Below are 9,996 nucleotides of genomic sequence, written 5' to 3'. Positions count from 1 at the left end.
AGGCCGGGGTGAAGCCATCCCCGAGGAGGGCTGATCTGCTGAGAAGCTGGGCCTGGGACTCGGCGATGCCCTGAGGGCCCCTGACGGGCAGGGGTGTGGACTGGCAGAGGCAGTGCAGAGGGAGGTACCCCCCCCCTCCCCCGGGCAAAGGATGGCGGATAAACGGAGCGGTGGCCCCGGGTAGTGCGTGTGCCCCGAGGCGCCTGTGTTTTCAGGGCGGGAGAGGCTACAGCCAGTGGGTACCAGACACACTGGGACTGGTGCAGCGAGGGGAACCCGATGACGCTGGACGGTCGCCGGCGTCCTTCCTCCCCGGGCAGGAGAGGGGCCGGTCACCGGTCTGCGGGTGCGGGGACGGCGACGGGAGGAGGCCCAGGACAGGCGTCTGGGTGGGTGGGAGCGGGAGGGTCTGCGATGGCCCCCATGACCGGGCAGCCGCGAGGGGCTTCTCCCCGCAGACACCAGGGCCGGTGGTGCAGGCCCGTGTCCCCTCTGCGAGCGCGTGACAGCGCGTGGGGGCTTCAGGGGGGCGGAGCAGAGGGGGGTCCGGCAAGGGGGTGGCTGGGGCCTGGACCGCGGCTGGGGACCTGGCGGTGTCAGAGGGCACGGCGCGGAAAGAGCGGAGAGGCCCCGCCCGGTGCAGCAGGGCTGCGTGTGGAGGCATCAGCGCGACCACACTCCGGAAGGATCGGTGCCTCCCCGCTCCGTGGTTTGGTTTTATTTCTGGATAACTCCTCAACGTGAAGGAGCCCCTGGCACAGGCTTCCGGGCGTTGCTGGAAGGCGTAGCCTGGGACGCACCGTGTCTGAGCCACAATTGCAGACAGACTGCCCGACGGCCCAAACCGGACCTGCTCGTGCGCGTCTGAGGGGGTGTGTTTGCAGAAGCAGTGACTTGTTCGGGAGCCATCCAGACTCCGAGGGGGCGGTGGGACTTGCTCCCCCCTGGCCAGCTCTGGGGGGAGGCTGTGGGGAGAGACCCGAGGCGGGGTTCCGGCTCCCATCCCCCCCCCCCCCGGGGCCCCTCCCCTCTGAGTGTGAGCCCGTGGGTCACTGCGCTGGGCCCCTCGGAAGTCCAGCGAGGACAGAAGGAAGCAAATTCTCTTCCAGCAGCGGGCGGCCCGACCCCACCAGGTGCCTTGGCCCGAGCTCCAGCCCCGCCCCCCGCAGCCCCAGTGCCCTCCCGCCCCGCAGAAGCACCACCACCGTCCTCGGGTTCCACCCGCTCCCCTGCTTATGCCACTTTCTGCCCGGAGGTGTCTGTTTGCCCCCAAGCGCCTGTGCTGCTGGGACGCAGAGCACAGGCCACCAAGCGAGGGGGCAGCCTGGCTCCCGCCTCGTTGTCAGAACGGACGGGCGAAGGTGGCGGTCACGTCGCGTGGGCTTCCCGAAGGCACCACCTGAGCGAAAGGCCAGCTTAACCTCTCCTCGGCTTGGCAGCCGTCCCTCCGTTACGGAAAGTTTAAACTGACATCTTTCCGTTTTCCGTGTTGACTCCATCAAATCCAGCCTGTCTCGGTTTTTCTGTGACATAAACGGGCAGGGAGTCCCGCTGACACGGGTGTCTTGGGGCCCTGGCGGCCGTCTAGGGCGTCCACGCGCCCCGTGGTCGGGCCCACGGGTTCACGGGCACATTCCCATCCCGTATCCGGGAAGGAAGATTTTGTTACAAAAGAAAGAATTTTTGCTGGGGCAAAATAGGCCAGTCTCTTGGCTTTTTCCTCTTTTTGAATGTTGAGAATAGGTCAAAATAAAGCAAAACCCCAGGAGGGCTGCGTTCGGGGACGTTCTGATGGCAGTTCGCCTGTGGTGAGACACATCCTCCGGGCTCGATCAGGGCAGCGGCTCAGCCCTGCCCGCGGCCTCCCGCGTGTCACTGAGGGCGCCAGGGGCCTGGTGCAGGCCCGAGTGGAATGACCGATCCATTGACAGACCCGCCGAGCAAGGCCCCCCGGGCCGCCTGCAGACGGCCACCCCTCCTCGAGCCCTTGGCGCCCCCTGCCAGGGACCCATCGCCCGGCCCTCCAGGGCTCCTGCCTGCCTTCAGGATCGTCTGACCCCGCCCCGCCTTGCTGCTGCCCCTGCCTTCTCCTAGACACAGCCGACGGGCAGGCCGCATCCTCTGGGCTCCTCACCAGCGAAATAGTGCAGTGGGCTGAACCTGCCCCCCAGGATGCCCACGTCCTACCCGCCAGAACCCGTGGATGTGCTGCCCAGCGCGGCAAGAGGGGCTTCATGGACGGCACTAGGTTCAGGACCTCGAGGTGGGAGACTGTCCCGGGTTTCCCTGGTGGGCCTGGGCACAGGGTTCCTCTGTGGGCCGGGGGTGTGTCCCCCACAGTCGCCCCAAGGTGAAGGTGTGAGAACTCGGGGCCTTTGGGGGGTGGGAGCGGGTCGTGGGGTGGGGCGAGTCCCACTGGAGGGCAGTGAGCAGCCAGCCTCACCAGGCCCGTGGTCATATGGGGGGCCAAGAGGGTCCCGGTCACAGGGAGATGCTGCTGGCCTTGGCCGTGGAGGCAGGGCCACCAGCCAAGCACTCGAAGCCTCTGTCTAGGAGCCTGAAAGGCAAGGAAGCCGAGCTCCCAGGGCCCCGGGAGGGACCAGCCTGCCCCACCCAGACCGTGGCCCATGAGGCCCATGCTGCCCGCTGGCCTCCGGAGCTGTGGGCTCCACTGCTGAGTTTGTGGCAGCCCAGGACTCCCATGCACAAGGTCACCAACACCTTCCCCAATACGCTCAGGATGGCGTGGCCGCCCAGCCGCACGGGACACGGGCGGGCACGTCCAGGGCCCGGGGCCTCCTCCCCCCTGGGACGCCGTCCGCCACACCGGCCCCCCGTCCAGCCGGGAGGCCCCTGCTCGGGGCTGTGTCCCTGGCCCCTTAGGTCGGCGGTCGCCTCGGCTTCTCCCTCCAGGGAGACGCGTGACAGATGACGTTCATATACGTGACATGCTCCATGGGGTGTCCGGGGTAATCGTAACTCCCAGCTATGACGTGATAAAAAAGTACCGGGCCTTTGTCTCTGGCTCTTGGCACACAGCTCCTAAAACCCTTGGATTTAGGGGTGACACAAGTGTGCTCTGTGCGCTGCTGAGGGGAGTGGGGTGCGTCTAAGGGGCTTCGGCCTGCGGCTGCGCAAGACCGGACGCGGGTCGGGGGCCGCCCAGCCCCAGCCCCAGCCCCGCTGCGGGTGGGGACGTGAGACTGAGTCCAACACCTCGGCCCAGGACACCGCCAACGACGCCAGTGCAGCGAGGCCTCCGGGAAAGCGCCTACCGACAGGGTCCAGGGTGGCGCGCCCCAACTGCACGGGGGCGGGAGGTCCGGGTGTACCCGTTAAACAGGTGATGGCGAGGGAAGTGTTTTCCAGAGTTCCAACAAACTGAAATGGGGGGTTGTGGGGGCTGTTGTAGCTGGTGTCTGGAGGGGGGCAGTCCCACGGGGCAACTCCAGGGGGTCTGAATTGTAGGATCTCCCACCAGTGTCCGGGAGCCGGAGAACAGGTTGTCTGGGGGGGAGGGGACCCCACATACTAGGTGTCAGAAGCGTTGGAGTAAAAACAGGTGGACAGGGGCGCCTGGGGGGCTCCGTCGGCTAAGTAGCCGACCCTTGGTTTCGGCTCAGGTCACGATCTCATGGTTCACAAGTTCGAGCCCCGTGTCGGGCTCTCTGCTGTCAGCTTGGGATCCTCTGGCCCCTCCCCCGTTTGTGCCACCCCGCTCAAAACCAAAGAATACATTAAAAATAAACCAGATGGACAGTATGCACGCAAGCTCTGACCACATGCTGGGATGGGAAGTCGGCCTGCCTGCCCTCACAGGCCTGTGACGGAAACGTGACCTTTCCTACACCAAGGACCCGGGCGGCAGTGTTGCTGGGGCCCTACCTCCTGCAGAAGTCCCATCTCCCCATCCTGCCCCACCACCGCGATGTCACCGGTACCAGCGGGCCCGTCACAGATGCAAAATGACCCGTCAGGCGAGCCCCGAGGTCTCAGCATGACGCGCTGATAAGGAAGCCCCCGCATGGGACACGGCGATCCAGAGGCATTTTGATAACAGGGTTTCAAAAGTACAACGCGTCTGCACAATGAAATCCTGTGAAAGGGCATAAAGGTGCCGGGTCCCGAAGCAGGAGTGGAGCACTGACCCACCACAACCTGGGCAGACGCGGATCCAAGAGGCCAAGCGACAGGAGCCAGACGCAGACCGAGCACCCGGGCTCCGTTCCTGTGAACCGTCCAGAGTGGGCAGACTGTGGCCGCGGGGAAACACGGGCAGTCGGTGGATGACTGCTTCATGGGTGTGGGGACAGCCACGGGGCTCTGCTGAGAACTCTGGGTCACGTGCGGCGGAAGGGAGTTCTGGGAACCAGACCTCAACAGAAAACTGGCTGAAAACAGGCAAAAGCGACCCTGCCAGGGAGCAGAGGGGACTGGGGACCCATGGCCTATGTCCTGGCCTGGATGGCGGGCTCAGAGATAACGCACCCAGCTGCACGGTCCAGCATCATCCACGTGTAAGTTCATATTTCAACTAAGAAATCAAAAAGTGGGGCGCCCGGCTGGCTCAGCTGGTGGGATGTGCAACTCTTGATCTTGGGGTCCTGAGTTCGAGTCCCCCCATGTTTGGGGTAGAGATTACTAAAAACAAAAGTGGCTTAAACAATAAACAATGGCTAAAAAAAAAAAAAAGAGGGGACACAGAGCAAATGAGTGAACGTACTATGGGGCCAGGGGCCAGAGTCCCATGTGGAGAAGGGACATACATGGATGGACAGTGGGATGGTGAGAAGGCCCTGTGTGCCTGGATTTAGCTGAGGATATTGGTTTAAATCAATGATTTTTTAAAAAATTTCCTGGGTCTTGGGGTGCCTGGGTGGCTCAGTTAAGCATCCGACTCTGGATTTCGGCTCAGGTCACAATCTCACGGTGCCTGGGATTGAGCCCTACATCTGGCTCTGCACTGACAGTGTGGAGTCTGCTTAGGATTCTTTCTTGCTCTCTCTGCCCGCCCCTACTCTCCCTCAAAAATAAATAAATAAAAACTTAAAAAAAAATTAAAAAGCAAAAGCATCATCACAGAACCTGGTTTGGACGGTCTTAATTGAATGTGTTTGAGATCAAAGGTTTTGCTTTTTGTTTTCCGACCTTCTTCTGGACCCCGAATGCATCCCTGCGGCCCTCGGGACACACGCTTTCCTGTGTTCTTCTCGGGTGCGCACGGGAGGGGGGGGCAGTGTGCCGCCTGCGCTCTGATCAGGGAGCGGGGAGCCGTCCCATCCCTGCACTCGCACCGGGGCTCAGGCAGCTTCCCGTGGGCACCTTTCACTCCAGTAAAAAGTTAAAGGGGGGGGGGGGCGCCTGTGGGGTTCAGGCGGTTGAGTGTCCGACTTCGGCTCAGGTCATGATTTCACGGATTGTGGGTTCGAGCCCCGCGTCGGGCTCTGTGCTGACAGCTCAGAACCTGCTTGGGATTCTCTGTCTCTCTCTCTGTCCCTCCCCCACTTGTGTATGCGTGCTCTCTCTCTCAAAATAATTAAAAAGGGGGGTAATGGGGGCGCCTGGGTGGCTCTGTCCGTCGGTTAAGATCTGACTTTGGCTCAGGTCATGATCTCACGGTTCGTGAGTTGGAGCCCCACATCAGGCTCCGTGCTGACAGTTCAGCCTGGAGCCTGCTTTGGATTCTGCGTCTCCCTCTCTCTCTGCCCCTCCCCTGCTCACACTCTGTCTCTGTCTCAAAAATAAATAAAACGTTAAAAAATATATTAAATAAGGATATTTATTTAAAAAATAATAAAAAAAATTAAAAAAATTCAAATAAGGATAAACTTATTTAAATCCTTAAACTTACAGGAAATGATTTCCTCAACACAGACTTAAAACATCAGAAAGTCACCACCACCCAGACCCGGCTCGTCTGAGGGTTACCCACAAATCCCAGGACCTGGATCCAGGGCAAACGGACTTCACCCCAGAAGGCAGGGGGGATGGCGTCAGGCCACGTTCCCGGGTGGTGATCCCTGGACGGCAGCGTTCGGACCCGAGGGCTGCGGCTGAGGACGATGTTCTCACTGGGCACCTCTAACTCAGGAAAACGCCCCCAAAGGGGCGTCTGCCGGGCGCCCTGGCACGGCCTCCAAGGAGGCGACCCTGCGTCAGCGCCCGGTGCGATAACTGGCAGGGACGAGCAGGAGAGATCCCGTCACGTCGTCCAGCTGCGGCCGGTCCTCGTGGGCCAGGGCTGGGATGTGCGGGCACGGGACACTGCATGGGCGCCCGTGTCCCGGCTGGACGGTTGGAGGGGGACAAGCACGTTCCCGCTCGGACCCGGAAAGGCCTCGCGGCAGGGCACGGAGGGGCCCCACCCCCACCCCGTGGGCCCGCGCTCGGTAGCAGAGGCCGCTCCGGGGGCCCAGCGGATAGGCACACGTGGAGGTCCCAGGGACGTCCCGGCCGGGGCAGGGGACCACACGCCATGACTGAGTGCTTGGCAGAAAGCCCCGGTGCCAGGAGGAGGGCAGAGACCCATCTGCCCATGAGGACCGACGTGCCACGCTTCACAGACACGAGTGGATGGTCCCGGGCGGAGAGCGCCGGAGACGGGGGTGGGGTGGGGTGGGGCACAGGGGCCGATGGGAAGGGAGCCTGGGGGCCGGCAGCCCAGGCTTCCACACGTTTCCCAGAGCCCCTCTGAGACTGCCACGGGCTCCCGGCACCATGCTCACACCACACCGCCGAGGTGCCAGCAATGGGGTGATGGGGTGGACCCTGACTCCTCACCAGGCAGGAGGCCGTGGGCCAGGGAGGCCCTGACGCGATGCCCAGCAACGGTCAGGGCCGGGCTCTTCTGGAACACTCACCTGATGATCCAGAAGCATTTCACGAGTGAGCTGGGCAGAACTGCGGGCCGAGCCCCCTTCGGTGGGACCTTTTCATTTTGGAAGCAACCGCTCTTGAGAAGGATGCATTCTCCAGATGCAGCCTATCTCTGCTGCTCGGAGCAGACGCTCCCCTTCCCTGGGGCCCACATCTGACTTAAAATAGCCACCCAGTTCCCAGAGGGAGAGTGTGCGGCGAGGGCCGTTCCAGGGACAATCTGATGGCCCGTGGACCCCACACCCTCCACTACCTGCTGCCACTCAGGAAGGGATGGCGAGGGCAACGGGAGGCAACAGGGAGAGTCCCCGGGCCTGAGCGCCAACTGGGAGCGCCCACGTTCCTGGTCCGGGCAAAGGAAGGAAAGCCTGGGGTGCAGGCCTGCGGGGGGCTGCTGGGGCTTGTACCCAGCACGGGCCAGCGGCCTCCCTCCCCGGCTTCGGTGCCCTCTCTCCTAGGGAGGACGCGCTCAGGTCGGGCCAGGACCCAGCGTCCTGGCCAGAAATGCCACCCGGTTCCAAACCGGCTTTAAAGGTGAAGCCTTGAGGGGACGTTGCACCGGGAAGGGGCCTCTTGATAAACATCGGGCTTCGTCACCCCTGCCACAGCCCCCTGCGAAGGAGTCCAGAGCCTGCGAGAGGGTGGGGCACGCGGGAGGGGTGCCCAGAGGGCAAAGAGGAACCCCCAGCGCGCTCTTTCTCGTCCTCCTCACCCCAGGCCTCCCACACACCTGCCCCGAGCCCAGGCCTCCCAAAAATGTGCCCGGGTGCCCAGCTCCCCTCGGCCCGCCAGGCGTCACGAGCTGCCCCCTCCCTGCACTGCCCGCACCTAGAGACCAGCTCCGCCTTGAGCACACAGCCCTTTGCACTAGCTCCCCTGGAATCGCCCCAGAACGTGGCCGAGCTGGTCCAGGAAGCCTGCACTTGGCAGTGTCTAGAATGTCATCGAGCCCTGGCCCATCCCGGGAGCCCCAGGATTTAGGTCACAAACCGTTACCTTTGCTTCGGTCTGGTGGCCTGAGTGCGAGGCCATCGAGGGCAGAGTGACGACTCACAGGCGCAGGAACGACAGCGTCACTTTTCCTTCCACGATGGCCATGCTGGAGACGTCCGTTCTCTCCAATTCAAATTGCTATCTTTATTTTTCACACTCCTGTTACGGCATTAGGTGGGCTTTTCTTTTTCTTTTCTCTAATGTTTGTTTATTTTTGAGAGAGAGAGACAGAGCATGAACGGGGGAGGGTCAGAGAGAGGGAGACACAGAATCGGAAGCAGGCTCCAGGCTCTGAGCCGTCAGCACAGAACCTGACACGGGGCTCGAACCCACAAACTGTGAGATCATGACCTGAGCCAAAGTCGGAGGCTTAGCCGACTGAGCCACCCAGGCACGCCTTGAATTTTCAAACCACGCGTGGAATTAGGTTATATTTTCTCAAACTCTCATTGCAGACGCTGAAGCAGACATCATGAGATGTCTGTTACAGAGGGGGCAGGAGTCCAGCTGGTGGCGAGCAGACCCCCGCCTGCCCTGGCAGCATGGCCACCCTCGGACAGGCTGGGGGATGGAACAGTTCGGCCGCCTCTCCCCTTGGACAGAGACCTGCGCCACCGGCCGTGCACCGAGGCCTCTCCTTGGCCTTTCCCACCCACCGGGCCACGCCTGAGACAGGGGTGAGGCTCCCAGGAAGACGGACCACGGTGGGGAAAGGGCCTCGCACCGCAGTCTGCACACGCGTGCACTGGTGACACGCCAGCGATGTCCTTCTGCAGGCGCGTAGGGCAGGCCCTCCTGGGTCACAAGGGCCGCAGCTCCCCACGCCCAGGGGGCCGCAGCACAGGTCCCCGAGCAGGGAGGGAAGCCTTGCAGGAGCCGGAGCCCAGACAGGCCATCGGCCCCCCGGGGCAGGGCACCACGAGCTGCTGCCGCCCGACTGAAACCAACCCCCGACAGGCAACACGGCCGTGTCTGTCAGAGAACAGGCTCCGAGCCAGGGTCGGACACGCTTTCCCTCCTGAGGAATGTCCTTACACAGTGGACAGAAAAGAAGGTGCACGGGGTGGCCTGAGGCCTGGCCCACGAGGCGGTCCACAGCCGCCACGCCGCAGGGCCGGCCCCGGGGTGTTGCCTTCGAGCGGTTCGACCAGGAATGTGCTTCCACACGGAGACTGCAAAGCGCACCGCCCCTTGCGTGGGGCTCGGAGTCAGGGGCACGGAGGCCACAGCCCCGTGGCTCACTGCTTTGCCGTGAGACAGAGGAGAAAGTCACAAGGCCTAAGAACCTTCCAGTCGGTCGCTTTAAAGACAGGGCACAAATAATGGAGTGCAGGGCACATCCCTGGTGCTTCGGGAACAGCTGGGACTGTATTTTTTTTTTTTTTTTATTGCTTACTTATTTTGAGAGAGAGAGAGAACAAATCCCAAGCACACTCCGTGCTGTCAGTGCGGAGATCTATATGGGGCTCGAATTCACGAAGCTTGAGATCATGACCTGAGCCGGAATCAAGAGTCGGAAGCTTAACCGACTGAGCCCCCAGGCGCCCCTCGGTGGAGACCGCCTCGGGCTTAGAAAACGTGAGATTCGCTACCTGTAAAAACTTTTTACTATTCTGTCCACAAGTTCTAAGTCTGAATCAAAAGAATGAGAAAAACCCAGATCTGTGGAAAGAAACACTTCCTTACAACACCTGTGCTCAGCTGAGCGGGGCGGGCGAGCGGCGGAGGCCCCGGGGCAGCGAGGAGGCCCCTAGCCCGCACCTGACCGCGCAGCCGACAGCCGAGCGCACCCAGGTCTGGGCCCAGGCAGGTGGGGCCGCTGCAGAAGACGAGTTCAGAAAAACATCTGAAAAATGCGTCAAGCAGTAAGCAACAAGCAGCATTGAAAAAAAAAGCAAAGCGCTAACCCATTTTCCCATTTTGCAACACGAGTAACGTTTACAAAGGAAAGGCAGCCCCACTGGCATCCGGTCCGCCCTCGGAGGCCTGGGAGCGCTCGCCGGGCCCATACAGACCGTCCGCTCCAGTCAGAACCGCCGTTCTGCCCCCAGGACGCGAGCCCGGGCAGCCCGCCACGCCGAGGGGGCAGCGACTGCCTGGAGCGGGACAGGCGCGGCGGGCGTGCTT

Source organism: Leopardus geoffroyi, chromosome D4, assembly GCF_018350155.1.
Source record: "Leopardus geoffroyi isolate Oge1 chromosome D4, O.geoffroyi_Oge1_pat1.0, whole genome shotgun sequence".
Taxonomy (NCBI): Eukaryota; Metazoa; Chordata; class Mammalia; order Carnivora; family Felidae; genus Leopardus; species Leopardus geoffroyi.
Note: the sequence above shows the minus strand (reverse complement) of the source record.